The 15,722-nt window shown below is 43.3% G+C and overlaps 1 long non-coding RNA gene across 2 annotated transcripts; it reads right to left on the reverse strand.

Annotated features, from left to right (window-relative positions):
* Positions 1-4,952: 4,952 nt before the first annotated feature.
* On the reverse strand, positions 4,953-6,852 carry LOC147418626 (uncharacterized). 2 transcript variants are annotated; one of them, XR_015187334.1, is made up of 3 exons: positions 5,772-6,852; positions 5,583-5,660; positions 4,953-5,391 (listed from the first exon to the last, which is right to left on the reverse strand). It is a non-coding gene; the product is annotated as an uncharacterized LOC147418626 (long non-coding RNA). The 2 variants fall into 2 exon arrangements; XR_015187335.1 differs by having other exon boundaries at positions 5,768-6,852.
* Between the last annotated feature and the right edge of the window lie 8,870 nt (positions 6,853-15,722).

The raw sequence follows: 15,722 nt of genomic DNA on the forward strand, positions 1-15,722 counted from the left end.
CGGCAGTCTTCACAACTACGGTTGAGTGTGTATGGCTCAGACGCCTTATGGCTGATTTGGGTGTTGGACAGGACACTGCCCACACTATCTACGCTGACAGTCAGAGCGCATTGGCAGTTGCGAGGAACCCAGTTTTTCATGCTCGCACAAAGCACATTGAGGTGCATTACCACTATGTCAGGGAGAGGCTCTCAGCAGGAGAGATCAGCTTGGCTTATGTGCCAACACAGGACAACCTTGCAGATCTTTTTACAAAGGCATTGTCTCGTGAGAAGCTTGAAGCTTTCCGCAAAGCTTTGGGCTTACTCCCCTTTGTGGACTGATCATGTCGTTAGGGTATGGCACTTCCCTTTACTCATGTGCCAGCTCTCGTTCACCGCATCACTCCAGGGGGGATTTGTTACCATATACATGTGGTAGTGATGTGTGTGAACACACTAGGACCGCCGGGGCATTTTTTCCCTCTGTAGGAGGTTTCTTCCCCCGTGCATTGTATATACGCCCATCACTCTAGGACTATCTATCTTTCCATTGCACACTAAGTAACACACTCACTATTGTGTGCCTTGAGCTTCCTTCTTTTTCTCCAAGCTGTGTGTGTTTCTCTGCAGCCCTAATTCCAACATCTCCGCATTCTGAAGAGGGTCAGGCACAAGATTCTCAAGTGCCTCTATCATCCGATCCATGGCTTCATAGACTTTGCCAATGCATGGCTGCAAGCCATCTACAACTCAAAGTAGGTGTAGAATGGGCTTGACCATGGCGTCAAGAGTCTTCACCTCCTCCCACCAAACGGCGTCGTCGGCCCATTCTCGGCATTTCAGTCCTGTTTGCTGATGTAGACTCCGGCATGGCCTGGAACTCATCACTGAGAAAGAGGCCCCTTAAGGCTCCGCCACATGTAGAGAAGCAGCCTAGCATAAGCCGATTGAATGCAAATCTTGTCTCTGAATGTTTGAGCAAGGACAAGTGGCTCCTCTTTGAGAATCCATGGCGCACTTTTGGATGGTTGAGCACAAAGTAGACAATTCGAGAGGCGTCACCAATGGTGGGTGAAATCCATGACAAGTTCCCTATGTCCTTGAAGAGGTTATTGAGGCAATGCGCCATGCAAAATGTGATATGGATGATGGGATACAGGCCTTCAATGATAGCCCTGAATGTCTTATTTGACGCCTCTCCATCTGCAACCATACAAAGGACATTCTCCGGGCCGGTGATCTCTATGGTGCTTGTCCACTCCGCAGCAAGCATCTCCGCGGTCTTGCCATTGTCAGATGCATCATGTGACTCCACAAAGTACAGCTCCCCCCGAGAGTAGTCCACCACTCCGTGGATGGACCACTTGTGGGTGTCGCTCCATCATGTGACTCCACAAAGTACATCTCCCCGCGAGAGTAGGCCACCACTCTGTGGATGGACCGCTTACGGGTTTTGCTCCATCCATTTACAAGGAGAGAGACACCATTGGTCTCCCAAAAAATCCTTTGTTGCTTGGGTTGCTTGCTCCACGGAAAATTTCTTTTTGTCAAGGAGGGTGGTGCGAAGCCTCTCCGATGAAGGTGGCACATAAGAGGAGCCATATTCTCCGATTTTTGTAACCATGGTTCGAAAGTATGGAGACCTATCCACACAAAATTGAGCATGTTGTGTCAGTATGGAGAGTCAAGAGTCGAGTCCCAATAATGAATACAAAATGGAAGATTGCAATGTGCATATGCCAAGGGAAACTCACCACGAAGCATGAAAGGCGATGTGGTTGTGGAAGAAGAATCGGGCAACCGACCCCACCTCTTCCTTCAATTTAGGATTCCAATTTTTGTTGAGGGTGCTTTGGTGATGCGCAACGGAAGAGGACGGTGTAGATGCATTTGTCTTGAACGCTTGAGAGGTGTCGTCAAGGTTGGCTTCCCTTTGCTCTCGTGGTGTCATCGTGGTGGAGGGATCAACGGCAACAAAACGGCCCCTCATGGCTGCTTCCGCGACCTCATACACCGTGAGTTTCTCAAGAAGCTCCAACCTCTTCTCGGGAGATACTCGAGGGAAAAACTTTACCTCGTGACCGGGTTCATGAAGAAGATGGGCTCGCACTTTGTTTGCACCACCCATTCTCTTGTACGAGCATAGCTTGCACGTCCATGGTCTTGCACCGCCACCTTTACCACGTGTGCTAAAGTCCACTTCATCCCACCACGACCATGTTTGCAAGGCGGGTCTCCTTCGAGGAGATCCGGCTTGAGAAGTGGAGTTAGCTTGATATGACATGATGGTGGAGAGAGAGTAGAGCTAATAGCTTAGAGGAGAGCTTGTGTGGAGAAGGAGTAGAGGAGAGCTTCAAAGTTGAGAGGGTAGAAGAGGGAGAGAGTGGGTAGAGAGACTCAACGGTAGAGCTTGAGCGCTTGTAGGTAGATCGTAGACGGCGTAGAGTGTAGACGGTAGACCGTAGAGAGAAGAGCTTGAGAGAAGATGAGGCCCAAGGGTACTTTTATAGCCTCCCAAGGGCCAAACCCCCCCAAAAGAGGTGAACGTTGGCTGCAAATAAACGTTGAAAACGGTCATTTTTTTCAAAATTTGAATTTTTGTTTGGCCGTCCCCGTCTGTTCCCGGTCGTCCCCGGTCCGCCGGCAACATGCAACCCCGCCGGTTGAATGATTCTCCGACCGTTCCCCTCCATCCCCAGCCGTCCCCCTTGTCCTCTATAACTATGGGCTCTATAAGGGACAAAGAAAAGGGCAAGCATCATGAGGAAAGCAGTGATGATGACTCTGGGAAGAACATACGACATCTGCTGGTGTGGGGGTGACTACATTAGAAAATATTCCACCATTCTAGTCATGTGGTCATTGCCGCCACTAGCTTCAATCTGAGAGAGGCTTGTGAGTGGCAGAGAGGGACGTCCAGTGCTCCCTATACTTGATTTGGAACCATGTATCCTAGTTCAAGTTCTTGGTGTTTCAACCTGTGGGTCAAAGTTCAATAAATGTATTTCAAAGTTCATTATCTTAGACTATTTTGGACGTGATGTGTTCACAATCCACGAAAAGAGATTCTTGGGCATAGTGTGGTCTACAGTTCAACTTTTCAAAAGGCAACTGGTATTCAAGATGGCATTATTCTCAGGTGACACATTGATATTAGCAAATCCGAGGTACCAAGGAGCTGTTGTTGGGGTGTCCATGGTAGCTTCTTCATCGACTTGGTCTCACAATTTATGTCCACTATGAGTTGCAGAGACGGTTTAAAGTTTAGACATCTCAAGTGAACTACCAAATGCGATCCCACGTCATTAATTATTTTGGCTTTATGTATTTTATTTTACTTATGTGTCAAACTCTGGGTAGGGCAATTTGCTAAGGTTGCTATATAAGCAACCCCCCACCCCCATTGTATTAACATCAATTCATTGCCGAGGTTGTTTGGTTCTCTCTCTCTCTCTCTCTCTCTCTCTCTCACACACACACACACACACACACACACACACACACACACACACATGCTCACTCCGGGTTTTGCAGCTTTTGCATCGCGGACTTCAATAGCTCTACCATGGGGGCACCTCTATTGGTTGCTGCTTGGTTCATTCACCATGTCTTGGATGTAAGTGGAAGAAACAACTTAAGAGGGCACCGAACTGGCATGGCATCATATGCGCTCATCCATGCACAATAAGGGTCGGGGGCTAGGACAAGAGCTAACAAAAACGGGACATGGTGAAACCAATTGTAGTTCCTCTAGAGGGCAACAAAAGAAAGCATATATTACACAGCAACCAGGGTTCTGGGATACAAGTGTAGCAAAGATATTCACAACACACTGCCTTTCAATTTGTACTATCCACATCAATAGCTTGGTCAAACATTAAAACAATAAGAAAAAAGCACAACAAAGATATTTCACACCATTACATCTTTCAATTTGTACCAACATCAATAGCTCTCTAAAACATATAAAAATTAGAAAAAACCACATTTATTATCGTGTAGATATATAGGAGGGTCATTAGAAAAAACAAGTGATCAAATCACGAGGCCTACCTACTACTAATATGGGGGGAGAGAGAGAGAGAGAGAGAGAGAGAGATGGGTTTTGCAAGGCTCTCATCAGAAACGTAACAAGGTATCGTTGAGCCATAGCTCCTCATGCAATCGGCAAGCATGCACCCTCAATCTCCAAGTTCTATTCCTGCAACTGATCTCGGATGACTATCGTGCAGTCCCAATAATCGGAGTCCGCACATTGAAGACGATGAGGTGGAACTAGGGTTTTAAGAAGAGAGGAAGTCAATGATACGCTTTGACAGAGTGGTGAAAATCTCCGTAGAGAGAGCAAGGGTGTTGAGCTTTTAGTTAGAGAGGAAGGAAGGGTCATATTGGATGGTGGAAGGAAGCTCCGAGAGTTGGGTTAACCACTACTTCTACCTGTGGCTCTGAGGTATTGATAAGGAGCTGGATTCATCCTTTTGTCTCCACCTTCGTAGTGCCAAGGTCTCATGTCCTCTCGATTGAGTTCAACACGCGTCATAATCGAAGAAGGTAGGAGATTCGTTCTCTGAGGATAATTCATGAAGCTCACGGGGGAGGCAGTAGCATATCAATATTTATGGATAGGAAATAAATGCCACTGTAATAGGGAAAGTTTCTCTATGACAAAGTGCCACCCTCTCCTTCTGTTACATATTTGTAAATTGTAGAGAATAAAAGAGGAATGTTTGCTTACACAAGGACACGATGCAATTCAAACGAAAAACAGACCACGGAGCACAAATATCTGTCTCACCAATGGGTACATTCAGCTCTGTGCAATCCAAGTATGGGATAGGTGAACTTACTTGATGCAAGCCAAAAGGACAACCCACATATGGTGCAGGTATTCTATCAGAGAAACCATCATTTTTTTCAATGTGAGTGAAAAGACGAAGGAAAAGCTCACATACTCAGGCCATAATGTAGAATTAATTTCAAAAACTTTCTTAATGAACTTCGATGTGTTTTCATGTCTACAAGTGGGCACAAGGTGTTGATACAATATGCTAAGATATACAAGCTAGTTACTCAAGGTTTTCAAAAAGTATGGGCATTCCAAATTCTGGCCTTGTCGTAAGAACAAGAGTCGGGGCATGCTTGCACTATGGACACAAGCAAAAAATGGTAGCATTGCAAGATGGTTGCAACCACCATCTTGGCCTCAATATTGGCAACAACTGGCCTATGCAATTTTGTGGCCCAAATGAAAATGGAAAACATTCCCCAGGCACTTTGCAAGCCTTTGAAATGCCCTCTTCAAATCGCTTAATTAGGATGTAATGTCTCCCCCAATTTTATGTCAGTGTCTACCTGCCTGAACACACTACCACAGCTTTAAGGGTACAGTCTCATTCATAACCATACCTACCTGCAAAGAGTAACAACAAGACTGAGCATTTCCTACGACGCAAACAAAGGTCTACCGTGCACACGTATTGTGTTGAGAGTCGAGACCATAAACACACATGGCTTGCTATTGTGCAAAAGCTAGTGATGTTAAGGCATGTTTCATCGCTTTACTGCACAATAAATGGGCTGCGGTATTGCTTGGAGACTTACAAGCTTCAGATGGTTCAATGATTCCGCTGTTGGCAGCTCCATCTTTCCGCTTTGTTTTTTGAGGTTCAGTTGAAAAACCTGCACCGTAGATTCTCACGATCAATATGGACTCCCTTCAACCCTCATGAAAAGTTCAACAAGCAATAATGTGATTTGGCAGTCGCATTCAGCTTAGAAAGTAATACTTGCTTCTTGCGTTATTGGAGCCGTGGCTTGCAAATGAACTTGAACAGATTCAGGTCGCATCTGGCTTGCAACATGTTTGTGACGGCTCTGAGGATTGCAGAGCTAAGGCACAAAGAAGAGTTGGAGGACGTTGTTGAGCAAAGGCCGGAGGTGGAGGAGGGTGCTGCAGCGCAGGTGAGTGGGGTGGAGGCCACGTAACAGAGGGCAGTAAATCTACCTGTACATAATAATTAATAAATGCGACCTCTCTCTCTCTCTCTCTCTCTCTCTCTCTCTCTCTCAGTCAGAGATCACCAAGCTCATCCGCCAAGACCTGACCCAACTAGACACCAGGAGGACATGGATACAGCCAGCACAGGAATTGGGCACGAAGATGGCTTTCTACATAGACCACCTTCTCCAGCTTACGGAGGATGGTTTTGTGACGAGACCCAGATATATGGACACCCACTTGTCTCATGGGATACCATGTGCTATTGGCCAGTTATGCACATCTTCTCACCAGCTACGGATTGAGCCTGGGAGATACAGCGGAGTACCAGCAGAGGCCAGGACATGCCCCTTGTGTGACATGGAGCCTGCGACAGAGCTGCATTATACATGCCGCTGCCCCGTCTACTACGAGATACGAGGCCGCTTCCATTGCTTGTTCAAAGAGGGTTTTGGACCACTCTCAAGAGTCATGGGATACGAGAATCAGAGATGCTTGGGTTTGTTCTTGCTCGAGCTGCGCAGACACAGAGATAGCCTGATGAATGGCGAGGCTAACCAGTCTCAAAGACGGATCATAGACTTCTTCAGAGCAGACACGAGACAGCCGCAAGAGCCACTCCCACGCAAAGCTCCCCCTCGTCTCACACCAAAGGCACACTGATCGACCGAGCGACTGAACTGGGGAATTTAAGGCGCCCACGACTGCGGAGGACTACATAGCACCGACAGAGGCTACGTCAGAAGATTCGGAGCACACTGGCCAGGCACGCACGACCCCCGGTCAGACTACTAACCATGGAGGGGATTGATGAGATCCGCCAACGACCAATGCTAGATCTCCTATGATTCAACTATCCCAGCAAGCCACCCATTTTTGCTTAGTTCACATCGACCAGTCTAGGATCCCATAGTATATATCTTTGTTTTGTACTGTTGTTATTTTGTTACTCTCACTTTGTATCAGATCCATCACCTTGTAACTTTCTGGTCTCATAGGTCACTATGGCCTTTTGAAGACGTTAATATAACATTTCATTTCATTTCATTTCTCTTCCAAGTTCCACAATTCTTAAGAAATTGTATTTCGTATCGGACCCCTTTCGCCTTCTCCTTGCGCACCCTAAAATTGAACATTGGTGTGTGTGTGTGTGTGTGTGTGAGAGAGAGAGAGAGAGAGAGAGAGAGAGAGAGAGAGAGAGAGAGAGAGGAAAGGAGGTAGTATTGGAAAAAAATTGGGGTCCAATGTATTTTAATCGACTAAAATTGTAAAATCTCAGTTATATTTTGAGCTTGCTTTTAAAAAAATTGAGAAATTTACACAAGTTTTAGTGTTATTACTGACAAAATCAAAAGAATTTCAAGTTTACCCTTATTTCCATCGGTTAGAGAGAGGGAGAGGATCTTCTTTATACATTTTTAATGATTCACATCAACACCAATATAGAGACACCTTTTAAAAACGCTAAAATGAAAAAAAAAATATTGTATGTAATCAAATGGTGATGAAAAGATTAAAGTGCAAACAAAGAGTACATTACATTTAATGTGATAGTGAAACTTTTGATGGTGAGAGATTTGCACGTTTTTTCTATCAACTCCTCTATATGGCCTTCTTAGCCAAAAAATACACATGGGATATACTTCGATGCCAATTTTTTTGAAAATGGTGCATGGTAGGTATGGGTGCACGATTTAGAAACAAGGTAAAGATTTATGACGGCCTACAGAAGGAAGAGAGAGAGAGATACCTCGATTCCAACGAAGTGAGAGAGTGGGGAGGCACTCTCATATGCACACATTAAAATCCAAAAATGTTCAAATGCCACATGGAGAACATCCAACAATTCAATACAATGATAGAGGAATTGCACCAAAAATCTCGCTTTTCCTTATGCCCTTATGTATGAGTGTTATATTAATTGACCTCATGAAAACATAAAGCATATAAAATATTAGTGAGAGTTTAGGAATTGATCTAATTCTTGCATAAATATATCAATAAAACAAATTACACAATAAAATGACGCATGCTATTAAATGAGATAAATACATAATATCTTTAGGATAGAAATGAATATTGAAAATGTCTAAACCTAATCCCTAATAATAATACATGCACTAAAGTAACAAGGTGACATTTACGTATCAAAACAAAAAGTTGAAAAAAAAATTAGTTGTGATTTTAAAAGCTAATCCCTAATAATAGTACATGCACTAAAGTAATAAAGAGACATTTGCATATCAAAACCAAAAGATGAAAAAAAAATCTTAGTCCAGGTTTTTTTTTTTTCATTTAAGGACAATTTATAGATTTTTAGAAGTTAAGTGAGCATTAAATAAAGAGACCAAATTACAATGATGAAAAGAGACACTTATACTATAAAAGAAAAATATAACCTTTATAAAACTTATAAACTAAACAAAGATTTAAAAAACAAAAAAAGTCAAGTGAGCATTAAATAAAGGAACCAAATTACAATGATGGAAAGACCCATTTACATTATACAAAAAATATAACCTTTATTAAACAAAGAAGTGAATTGAGCATTGAAAGAAGGGACCAAGTTGAAATGATGGAAAAACCCATATATATTATAAAACAAGCTCACCTAACATGTATCACCAATCCGTGATTCTTAATCAACGGTCCAAAAAGTGCACCAATTCTCCACCCACTCTCCTATGGCCTTCTGAAGGCCAAAAATCCACATGGGATATCCTTCGATTCCAATTTTTTTGAAAATGGTGCATGGAATGGGTGCACCACTCAAAAAAAATCCACATGGGATTTTCTTCAATTTCAATTTTTTTGAAAATAGTGTGTGCCGTATGATAGGTATGACATGAAAGGTAGTAAACAAAATGCATTACTTCATAGATTCCCCTTTAGATCCCCCTTATCTACTCGTCGCCTATTGCACCCCTGCCTCCGTTCGTCTCTCCACGGTGCCTCTCCCCCACCTCTCTAAGAGTCCCTCCTTTCCCACAATGTCCCTGACTCAAAATCTCCTCGTAAATTCTCTCCAAAGCCCGTCTTGCAATCTGCAATAGATGTTGTTCTTCATCAGAGGCAGATCAGCTATTCAGGTCATGGGCCGCGCTGTTGCATTTGTTGCAAGGGCATGCATGGCAGCGCGTCTCTTCTTTCTCACTATTGTAGCATTCGGAGTTGCTACCCTATATGCCTTTGCCTTCTTGCACTTATTGTTGACTCTTCCTCTACTTTCTTGTGCTGCCTTCAACATGTTGAAGCTGCTTTCACTTGTTACACCTCCACCTCCCTTGCAGTTTTGCACCAAACACCCTTGAAGTCCACTGATGATGTTGTTGATGTTGATGCGCCTCCGCCTCTACCTTCTTACCTTATAGGTGTAACTACCACTATTAACAACGCCTAGAGAATGGCATCGCTTGCCTACAAGAACTAATTATTTAAATATTTTATTTTAAATGAACTGTGCTTGCAACGTTTGCCACTACAATCCTACCATGCACACTAGACCACCTGTGCCATATGAAGACCTCCTTTCAACCCTTCTCTTTTCCTTCTTGAAGTAATCGTATCACCTATAGGAGGGAATATCTTTTGATTTGCCTCTTCATTTTCTTTTTACAAATTGCAGGCACATACTTATAATCATTCCCTTTATGCAGAGTGACTCTCTCTCTCTCTCTCTCTCACACACACACACACACACACACACACACACACACACACACACACACACACAAGAATTGCAAGAATGGCAGAAACGCTCAAAGAACATCGTCATTCGTGGAATCAAGGGATGAAAGCATGCAAACACCTCAATCTCTTACGGTTGCTATTGAAGGATTTTTTGCTACATACTTTGGCATGTTTGGAATCATGGCTTATGATGCATATCGAGTTGGAAAACAAGGAGTCCCTTGCTCGGGAGAAAGACCTATTGTATGTACCATGGTTGATGAGGTAAAGAGAAAGATCATCCTTGACATTAGTTGGATCTACCTCAAAGGAACGGGTTGTAATGTATATGAGGATCACACTCTTATGCAGGCAACAAAGTTCACGTCGCAAAGTATATAAGGAAAGAAGCAAGAAGGTTAAGGTGTCATCTCAAGAAGAAAAGTCACTTGATGAGGATGCAAGTCCATCCAACAAATAGGGACACATGATCTCTGATACCAACTCACGCTTGCGAATAAGATTTTGGAATTGTAACGGGTATCCATGGAATGCGGGAATTGGCATTGTTGAGCTTACCAATGACTCCGATGTGATACGTCTTGTTGAAACAAGGAAGCGTGATGCGCAATGCGCAATGAATTCTTGGATTTGACAAATACAATGTGCATTCTTTGATGTGGGCCAAAAATGTAAAGCAACGTAGAGGCCAGAGACGTAGCATGTATGATAAAAAAGGGTTTGAAAGATGTTTCCATTGTCAAAGAAGATAAGTATAAACGCTACTTATGGCTGAAAATCAGTCCACCAAATGGTTAGCTCATGTTTGTGGTTGGTTGTCACATTCCTCACTATGACTCCAACTTTTATGCTCGCTTGGATATAGATAATCCCTTTGTTAAACTAGAGGAAGACATTGCTCATTACAAGGACCAGGGTGAAGTCATTGTCTTTGGAGACATGAATGCTTGCACAAATACATTACAACATGACACACAACAAGTCGACATGCCGCATGTTTCAAGAAGAATGGATGACTCATACATGTATAATTGAAGTTCTAATGATGCAAAAGAACTGAATCACTATGGAAAGTCACTTCTACATATGTGCAATAGTACCGGAATGCTCATTGCAAATGGTGTATCTTTATGGCAAGGCACCAATGAAATTACATATGGAAAGCACAATGGTGATAGCGTGATTAACTATATGTTGTTATTAGAAGCCACTCTAGAATGCATACAAAGCTTTAAACTTGTGAATGGAATCTAGAATAGGATCATAGGATGTTATATATTGACCTCCAGTGTGGTAAAATACTCGAGCATGTAGCCTCCAATCATGATGTGAATAATGTGTACCTATGTCTAGACTTTAAACGAGCACTTATATATGCTGATATGGTGGACCAAATGTTAAGCATGACAAAGTATCAAGAGAGACCAACATTAGAATACAAGTGGAAATTTTTCAAAGAAGTAATTTTCTCTTGCGCGAAGGAATGCTTTTTGGTGAAACACATGTCTTGCAAAAGGTCTAAGAAGGGTAGCACTAAGAAGAAATGGTTTGACATGGAATGTAGTCAAATCCAAAAACACTTGCTAAGCTTGGATGTAAGCAAACCAAGGAAGTTTACTTGGAACTTTCACACACATACAAAGAACTTGTTCAAAAAAAGAGGAGAAGGTGGGAAGTCAAAAAACAACTTCTTTTAGCACAAGAGAAAGCACATGCATGTGGCAAGTTTTGGAAAAATCTAAAAGGCAAGCATGTTGAGAGCTTTGGTGACTTGACTTTTGAAGATATGTATACACATTGCAAGAACCTCTATGAGGAACCCAATGTTGATAAGATGGAGTGTTGTAGCTCCCTGTCATTTCTGCCTCCCTTCTTTACCATTGAAAATGTATGTCGCGCACTTGAGAAACATACTACTCGCAAGGCAGGGGGCCTTCAAGGTGTCAAGGATGAAATGATTAAATGGACAAGGGAGAAAACACGGTATTGGATATGTGATATGTTTAACCTTGCACTTCAGCATGGCATGCCTCATGATTGGAGTACAAATTGGATCAAACCTTTGCACAAAGGAGATGTAAACAATGTGAAAAACTATCGCACTATAATGGTTGGTTCTTTGATAGAAACGTTATTTGGATGTATCATAGAGATGAAGATAAGTGAATGGGCTAAAAGGAACGACAAACATGCACTTGACCAAGCAGGTTTTCAAAAGCATCATAGCACTATTAATCACCTTGTCACTCTTCGAGTTCTTATGGAAGCATCTCGATTCAAGAAAGCTTTTGACATGGTATTACGAAGAAATATTTGGAGACGTTGTCAGGAGTTTTTTGGAGCAAGGGATTGCGCATATGTACATATACATGCATGGTGCATCAAATAAAGAATTGCCCATTTTTCAGAGCCAGGTGGTTACGTGGGGCCCACATGTGTACATGTAGGACAGGGTGTACATAGTGCATCGATTTTCACTATTACCAGTACCACTGTGTTTTTTCTACAATAAGGAGGAGTTGGTAGCGCGTAAAACTTCTCGAGGAAGCTATCCACGGGCCGACGACATGAGGTAAGCAGGTGCGTCAGATGGCATCTAGTGGCGTCAGGAGGGCGAACGGGGTCAATATTTGCATGCGGATGAGGACGGACACAACGTGGGTGTTTTCTTGTGAGAGTTATGCAGAAAGGTCATCATTAAGACCGCTTTTTGGGGCCACTTCACGTGGTTGCGAGACGCATTATTGAAAATAAATGAGTGCCAGGTGTGCGGATGATGCAAAAAGGTGACAACTATGCACTGCGAGGTCAGTTTTTGGCCTGTTCGGGGTCCGTTTGAGGTCATCTAAAAGGCCAAGGGTGCCCCACTAATAAAGCTAAGTTTGGGAACTGAAAAAACTGAGAGAAGACCAGAAAAAAACATGGAGAAGAGAGGAGGAACAGCCGCAAGTGTGTTTTTGCTGTTTTTGGAGCATTTTTTGGCCCTAAACTGCTCATCCGAGGTCGGATTTGAGCACTATGACATTGTAGGGTGGGGTTTTTGGGCATTCCGGACGCAATGGCGCTGTTCATTTTGCCAAATTCCTCACAGATTTTTTGCTGTTTTTCTGTGTAATCTTCTCCGGTGAGTGAAGCCTCTGCTTAACTTTGTGGTTGTATCTGCAATATTTCCTCAATACTGTGTAAACTATTTGCCCCATTGGTGTTGGGCTGAGCTTCATTGAGTCTAAACAACAACAATTTGCCTCCTTTGATATGAATTGAGAGTGTGTGTGTGAGTGTTGAGTGGGCAAGTGGGAAATCTCTCTCTTCTCACTCCGTCTATGTGTTTCCTGTCTCGGCCAGGCTGGTTGTGTAAGCTGAGTGGTGCCCCATAATGTGTGTGTGTATCATCCCAAGAATGTGTGTTGGGTCATTATAGTGGCGTTTTGTGTATTTCCATCCCGCTCACCATTCTTTTGGCGCCCCCACGGAGGATCTTCTTCGAGTAGCTTCTGCTTCGAGCTTCGGGATTACAGGTTGCAGGTTGCAGATTACAGGTTACAGGTTACAGGTTATAGGGACAGGTATAGGTACAGGTGATTCACACAGGTACAGGTAGCTGGAGTACAGTGATATACTAGCATTGGTGTCACTTGCAGTTGTTGTGGGTATGCATCACTTGGCGCCTGTTTGAGTGCATTTTTTGTTGGATTGTACGTTACTTGTGGAAACTGCCATGGTACACCTTTGTGGAGCCATATATGGTTTTATTTGGCAGTCCCAGCCATTTCTGAGACTTGGTCTGGAAGATAGTCATTTCTGAGACTTGACTATACGCGATTTGCATTAGCCTTCGTGTGAGGGTCGATAGCGTGAGGTTTTATTGAGCTGGGGGGTTCTCAAATGTGGAGATCCTTTCGGTGATACAGGTAGCTGGAGCACCCTTTTCGTGACCTCGCCATAGGCTATGTACTAGTGAGTCCTATTTGATGCTCGGGTTCTATTGTTGACAATTTATGCATATATATACAGTCTATATTTTGGGTTCCTACTGCTCTACTTCTGGGGAAACTCTGTCAAAAATTTTCCAAGTTATGATGGCTGGTTTCTTGGTCTTTTGAGCCATTTATGTTGTTATGCTGCTGAAATTTTGGCAAAATCAGAGGTTAAGTCAGGTGTGCCTTCTTGGGAGCTTCATGGTTGGCTTTAATGGATGATCAAAATGGCCCTCAATTCACTCCTTTTCATTTAACTCAAAGAATCCAGATAAATGTTCATGTGTCCAGGAAGATTTTTTTCCAGCAGCGCATAGTCTTTATGTTCGGGCCAAGAAGATTACGAGAGATCTTGGAATGTCCTTTGCCTGTTGTAATTCCGATGATCAACTATGAAAACTCATTTGATGTGCATGTGTTTGTCCTTATCTAAAGTTGAGCTCCATTGAAGTTTCTGGGGATTGGGTAGTCAAAAGTTTTGGGTTCTTGCACGTGTGTTCAAAAGGGTTCTCAAAGCATTGTAACTTGGGTAGCCATGGCTTTCTCTTATCCGGAGTTTCATGGAAGAAGTGATGAAGAAGTGGAAGATTTTTTGGAAAAGATGGAGGTTGCCTGCATTAGCAACCAGATTCATGACCGTGCACAGATGTTACGTCTTCTCCAAATTTGTTTGAAGAGTGATGCACGAGTCTGGTCCAAAACATTTGAAGAGGAGTTGCGTGCAGCGGATCCACCTGTAAGATTGAGTGGGGACAATCTAAGGCATGGGTTGGAAGTGGAGTTTGTGAAGATAGAAGAGCCTGACAAAGCGTGGCAAGAAGTACAAGGTTTGGTGCAAAAGGAAGGTGAGCCAGTAGATGCGTACATACGTAACTTCTCATTGGCATGGGAGCGGATGTGCAAGGCCTTAGCACCACAAGTACCCCCGCCTGACATGATGAAGAAGAGTAGGTTCTTGGTTGGTCTTTGGGAGAATATACGTTGGAGAGTGGAGCTAAAGAAGCCTAGGACATATGAAGATGCACTAGAGGTAGCGAGGAACAAAGAGTGGAATTTGAGGAAAATGAGCTAGTTAGGGCTGGAGTCTTTGCCCATGAGGTCTGAATTTCAACCTATAGAGTCTTTACAAGGTCGCATGTCAGGGGTTCATCATCAACCAGTGGTTCCTGTTACTACTCAGGCTATGCTAGCAGTGGTCACTACATCGGTGCAAGATGATGGGCTAAGGCAAGACATGAGGCAAGTGATAGATTTGATAAAGAATCTCAGCCTAAACATGCTAGGTCAAGTGGGAAATAATCGAGGTCGAGGGAGGTTTGCAAATCAGCCAGGAGGTGAAGAAAGGCCTAGGAATGGTGTTGGACAAAGCAATGGTAGGTTTTGGAGGCAGACACCCACATGTTATAATTGTGGAGAGTTGGGTCACATCAGCTCACAATGTGATAAGACACCAAGGATGGAGGGAGACATGTATCCATTGCCAAGACAGGTGCTAACTAGGTCAAATGATTATGTCATCAAAATTAAGGGAGACGAAGGAACCAGTGGACTGACCCAGGCGAAAAAGGGAAAGACAAAAGTGCTAAGTGTAGTCACCTTGGAGAAGGCATCAAAGCTAGAGGATACATTAGTGATGCCTATTGGGAAGAGGACCACAGAGGATAAGGAAGGAAGAAGTGCCCAGGTCCTAGTAAGAAGAAAGGAAAGAGCCATGAAGGTGAGGATGTCAAGGCAAAGAGCAAAAGGAGAGCTCGTCGAAAGTTTCATGTTTCAGATTTTCCACTAGGGGATGGGCAATTAAGCTATGACTTGAAGGAGGATCTGACGAACAGGAAGGAAGATGCTTCTTTTGGGCAGCTTATAGAGATGGTGCCTAAGCTAAAGCGACAGTGGAAGAGGATGGTTAACCCAATGGAGAAAGAGCCAAAGAGAGGTTCAGTAAAGGTGTTGGCAATGGATGAGCTACTAGACATTTGTCCAATAGTAGATGTGTGGCATAAAAGGAAAAATTTGGGACAAGGTTATGTGGATGGTGGAGCCCAAATATGCGTCATAACACACTCATGCGTTGAGAAG

The sequence above is a fragment of the Adiantum capillus-veneris genome, chromosome 30 (genome assembly GCF_014529385.1).
Source record: "Adiantum capillus-veneris isolate H3 chromosome 30, ASM1452938v2, whole genome shotgun sequence".
In the NCBI taxonomy this organism is placed as follows: Eukaryota; Viridiplantae; Streptophyta; class Polypodiopsida; order Polypodiales; family Pteridaceae; genus Adiantum; species Adiantum capillus-veneris.